Source organism: Triticum aestivum, chromosome 4B, assembly GCF_018294505.1.
Source record: "Triticum aestivum cultivar Chinese Spring chromosome 4B, IWGSC CS RefSeq v2.1, whole genome shotgun sequence".
NCBI lineage: Eukaryota > Viridiplantae > Streptophyta > Magnoliopsida > Poales > Poaceae > Triticum > Triticum aestivum.
The window spans coordinates 84,633,872-84,639,871 of NC_057804.1; positions in this window are offsets into that span (position 1 = coordinate 84,633,872).

Genomic DNA, 6,000 nt, shown 5'->3' on the forward strand with positions numbered 1-6,000 from the left:
TGGATGATCATTCTGGTGATTTGTAGTCAAAATCAGGCCGGGTTAACAAACACCGGTTTATAGTTGATTTTGTACTAACAATGTATAGTTGAAAGCCAAGCCGGGTTAACAAACGCGAGTTTATAGTTGACGAGTTATAGTCAGGCCGAGTCAATAGACGCCGGTTCAACATAAACTTTTCATCAAAATAGAAAAAAATCTTGACAAAGGCAAATAAAACCATGTAGCCAAGGCTTTTCAAGGGCTGCCAGGCCCAAATCCGAGGCTTTTCATGGGTGCCAGGCCACTGAGTTAAACCATTTCACAAAGCTTTCAAGATGGGCCTCCAACTAACCAATCGTCGTTTTAACTTTGACAAGTTCAGGGTCTGTATAAGATTGAGTTGTCAAACGTTTGGCGGGTCATGCCAGGATATTACCTGGAAAGGAGTGGCTTACTTGATGAAGGCAGGTTAACCCGGGGTTTTAGGTGAATACACCAGGCTTCCAAGCCGTGCTTGATAGCATATTACAAGGGTCCTTTCAAACTCTTTGTTGCGTTGCACAAAGAGCCCCCAAGTAATTTTGTGAGCTGTGCTCTATGAGTGCCTATGTTTGAGCTGTGCATAGCAACAAGACTCTCTTTGGCCCCTTGGGTGTGAAGCTCCCAAGTTGTATTGTGGCGTAATAGCCGGATTAATAGGAAGAACTCCGCTTTGTCAGCTAAAGCCCCCATGTAATCAAAAGATATTGGACAAAATATATACATACATTGTCATAATATATACATTGTCAAAATATATACATAAGGGGAGCCTATGGCTCAAGTGTAGTAAGGCCGAAGGAGAGCTATGTTCCACGGCCGCCGGGTCTCCTCCTCAGATTTGCGTGAGTCTGCGTGCTCTGGAACATCGATGAGGTAGTATGATCCGTTGTGCAGATTCTTGCTGACCACAAAGGGCCCTTCCCAAGGTGGGGATAACTTGTGCATATCGGTCTGATCCTAGATGAGCCGGAGCACTAAGTCGCCTTCTTGAAAGGTTCTTGTTTCAACCCGGCGGCTGTGATAACGCCACGGGTCTTGCTGATAAACTGCCAAACAAGCCAACGCCATGTACCGTTTTTTATCTGATAGGCCCAGTGCTTCTTAATGTGCTTGCTCATTGTCCGCTTCAACATAATTGGCAACCCGGGGCGAGACTAATATCACTTGGGAGTACCGACTCTGTCCCGTAAACCATGAAGAAAGGTGTATAACCCGTAGATCGATTTGGCGGTTTAAACTTCAGGGTCGAGCTACCAACTGTTTGGATGAATTGCCAGGAACAAAATCTACCAACTTAGTCTCATCAGCCGGTTTAAACTTCAGGGTCGGGTCGGGTCAGGCTTTTTTCAGAGGAGTCATATCTGCCGGATCAACATTGTCCCTGTAAAACTTCAACTCTTCTGTTGCGCAAACCGACTCGGCATAGGCCGCATCACCCTCTTCACATTCCAAAGCAATCGTACGACTCCCTTGCACCGTGATGGTCCCCTTATGACCCGGCATTTTGAGCTGTAAATAAATATAACAGGGCCTTACCATGAACTTTGCGTAAGGCGGCCGTCCAAATAGGGCGTGATATGGGCTCTGAATTTTCACCACTTCAAAGGTCAAAGTTTCTGACCTGGAATCATGCTCGTCACCAAACACAACCTCAAAAGCTATCTTGCCAACTGGATATGCTGATTTACCTGGTACTACACCGTGAAAAATAGTGTTTGACGGTTTAAGGTTCTTATCCTTCAATCCCATGCGACAGAAGGTTTCATAATACATGATGTTGATGCTGCTCTCTCCATCCATGAGTACCTTGGTGAACTTATAACCTCCCACCTGAGGTGCCACCACTAAAGCCAGATGACCCGGATTATCAATCCGGGGCGAATAATCCTCTCTGCTCCACACAATGGGCCGCTCGGACCAACGCAGGTAACGGGGTACTGCCGGTTCAATAGCATTAACTACCCTCCTGTGAAGCTTCTGATCGCGCTTACACAAGCTAGTGGTGAAGACATGATACTGCCCGCCATTCAACTGCTTTGGGTGACTCTGAAAACCTGATTGCTGCTGATTCCCCTGGTTATTCTGCTGGTTGTGACCACCTTGGTTGTTTTGATTGCCCTGATTATTCTGAAATCCTGAGTTTGAACCGTCGCCGCCGTAACCCAGCCCATGAGATCCTGGACCTGAACCGCCAGACGGACCCTGATCGTACCGGAAGAGATCAGAGTTTTTGAAATCCTTCATAATGAAGCAATCCTTCCAGAGGTGCGTGGCCGGAACCTCCTCCTTCCCATGCTTCGGGCAGGGCTGGTTTAACAGGCGCTCCAGATTCATGCCTCCACCGCGATGGGGCGGTTTACCCTTACGACGCTGCGCATTGCCCTGCACATTGGTGTTAACCAGAAAATCTGAATTGTCTGCTTTACGCTTACCATTCTTCCCATGACCCGCCTGGTTATGCTGCTGTTCCTTTACACCACGTTCTTCTTTCCCTTCTTCGGCTTCTCTTCGTCAGAATTGGGATCCTTGGTATTATCAGAATCAGCATACTTAACCAAGGCTGCCATAAGTGTTCCCATGTCATTGCAGTGGCGTTTGAGCCGTCCCAATTTCATCTTCAGCGACTTAAACCGGCAATTGGCCTCCAATGTTAGGATTGGCGAATCAGCCCTAATACGGTCTGATGAATGTAGAATTTTCGAAACCCAGCGCACCCAATGAGTTGTTGACTCATTCTCCCCTTGGACACAAGCAGCCAGATCTACGATTGACATGGGTTGCTTGCACGTATCTTTGAAGTTTGCTATAAACCGGGCCTTCAACTCATCCCATGAACCGATGGAGTTAGGAGGCAGGCTCTTTAACCAAGTGCTGGCTGTTACTTCCAACATCATAGTGAAGTATTTTGCACATGCCGCTTCGTCTACATCCAGCATCTCCATAGCCATCTCGTAGCTCTCTACCCATGACTTGGGGGTTGATTGGCGGTGTAGTTAGGCTCCTTACGCGGGCCCTTGAAATCCTTGGGTAACTGCACATTGCGTAGAGCCGGGGTAAGACACGGTACTCCCCAGTAGATGAAAGCAAGTCCTCATTCTACTGACGCCACTGGCTGAATCGGGGCGGGTTGATGATAACCCGCGTACTGCGCCGCTAACGCTACCTTCCTTCATGCTCTACCATTATCCACCATGTCCTGAGCATTTGCACCCCCACACGCCGGATTAGGCCGTCCAGGGGCGTCACGGTTCCGCGCACTACTCGACACAGCCGGTTCATCAATGTGCCTGCTGTAGCTCTTGCTCGGACGAGGGGTTGAGTGAATCCTGTCTGGCTGTATGAATAAGCCTGCTGCTGCACCATGGCAATCTGAAGAAGATCCCTAGCCCGGCGCGTCTCAACCGATGCTGGTGACCCACCCTCCATTGGAATAGCTGCCAAACGAGACGCCGCATCAATCATGTTGTCCAAAGGGGCGGAGAAGTGACCCGGCGGGGGTGTCATGTACTGCGGTGGGTTATCTGTTCGTCAAGGCAAGCCCATCACCCGTGGTTGATCCGGCGCTCTGGTCCTAGGCGCTGCAGTCCGGTTTACCGCTGCTGGATTGCTGGTCCCTGCTGCTGGCATATTGAAGAGATTCACCGCGTTGTAATCCGTCGGCAGGCGAGACTGATGCCTCCTCCTCAATACGTCATTCGAAGCGTTCTGATCCAGCAGGAGTCGGTAATTCTCGGCCTGAATCCTCTGTGACTGGTCATCTAAAGCGGCCCGTTCCTCAACCATCTTGCTTTCCTCAGCTGCCAAATCCTCCTTGGCCTGAGTTATCTGATCTCGTAGCTTTGTGACCTCCGCATTATGGTGATCTTGAGTCGCTGGGGTGACTGTTGTATTCAGCAACGTCGTCCAGGCATCTAATAAACCGGACATGACTTGAACCAGCCGGCGCGCGGGGCCTCCTGCCCCGGCTGCCGATTCGGAAATCATCGCCGCTGCTGTTGAAGATTGAGGTGCGAGCTGCGTACCAGCCATGAAGATTGCAACCTGGTTTGGCGGTTCAAAGGAGTTTGGAATACTGTTGCCATCGGAATATCCCCCAAACAGGCCATCCTGAACTTGATACAATGACTCCGTCTCTCCGGTAGATGATCCGCCGTTAGAGTAGATAGCCGTCTCTCCATCAGATACCGGTTCAGATTCGGTACTATGGATGAATCCTACGAACACCCGCTTCATGGAAGGCTAAACCTGGGTAGGGCTTGCATGCTGAGTCGTCTCGACGAGGTCGGTGCAGATGTCCGGCTCAGGCCCGATTCGCCAATCTTGCTGATGAAGACGTGAATTCTTCCGAAGTGGACCCGGTACCCGTACTCAATTGAGCCAGCCTCGGGGCCCCAGCTGCGTCGTCGAGGTAGAGCTTGCCGCGACGATTCTTGGTCATCTAGCCAACCACGCATCCCTTGAGTCCCTCGAATCTACCCTTCAAGAACTCGAAACCATCATGCGATAGCCCCACGGTGGGAGCTAACTGTCGTGGAATTATCACGTCAGATGTCCTAGCGAAAGGACTTAGTCGTGGAGCCATCACAACGAGATTAGCTTGAAGGGGTTAAACCGGAACAAAGGACATGGGAGTTTTATACTGGTTCGGCCCCTTGCGGTGAAGGTAAAAGCCTCCGATCCAGTTGTTGTGGGATTGATTGATCTCGATGAGCAGGGAGCGAATCCTCTTTTCCTATCTCTCGATCTGTTGTTTCCTGTCCCTGCACCGCCGCCGGGTCGTCCCTATATATACACAGGTTGATGCCCGGTCGGTCTACAGAATCCCGAGGCCGGCTCATACAAGTGTCCGGCTCGGTTTCTTCCTTTCCCTAACTTACAATACAAGTTACACATTTATGGCGGTTTACTACTATGGGCCCTAATCCGCCATTGGGCTCTGGGCCTCTAGGCCTCTTTTAGTTAAAGTGACATAGCCTTCATCTCCATGGGCTCTTGTACAGGACTCCTTGTGAGTTAATCCAGCCCCTCCTGGGCGGTTTAACTCAGTAGTCATATCCCCAATAGTAAGGCTGATAGTAGTTTTGATTTTGTGGCTAACACCAATGCATAGAATAATAATCAGCGCCGCAAGGGAAAGTCGCCCCAAGGGTCAAGACTCAACCTTGAAGCAATGTTGAATCAACCATGTCCAAAGCACGACACACATGACAGGCCTTCAAGTCATAGGTGGAGGGATTGTTACATCATGAAGGAGTTTAGGAATGCCAGCTTTTCCAATCATGGGCCGCATGGCGGTTTCGGATCCGGTTCTCATGGACCTGGCTCCGGTGGTGGCGGTTCAAGTTCCAGCTTCCAGGGTCAAGGTAATCAAGGGGGCTTTAATCAGCAGTCCAACCAGGGAAACCAGCAACAGTAGTCTGGGTATCAGAGTAATCCGAAGGAGCTGAACGGTGGTCGGTATCATGTGTTTACTATGAGCCTGTGCAAGAGGGATCAGAAAGTCCATAGGCGGGTGGTGAACTCTGTTGAACCGGCGGTGCCTCGATATTTGAGATGGTCTAAGCAGTCTATTACATGGAGTAGGGAAGATCACCCGCTCGAGGTTGATAATCCAGGTCAGCTGGCTTTGGTGGTTGCTCCGCAGGTAGGAGGATATAAACTCATGAAGGTGCTCATGGATGGAGGTAGCAGTATCAACATTCTTTATTATGAGACCTTTTGCCGTATGAACTTGACGGACAAGGATCTCAGGCCGTCCTCTACTATTTTCCATGGGGTGGTGCCTGGTAAGTCGGCGTACCTTGTGGGTAGGATAACACTGGAAGTGGCTTTTGGAGACGACAATGATTCTAGAGATGAGAAGTTAACCTTTGAGGTGGTGAAAATAAAGAGCCCGTACCATGCTCTGTTTGGACGGCCGGCTTATGCCAAGTTCATGGCACGGCCGTGTTATGTTTATTTGTAGCTTAAGATGTC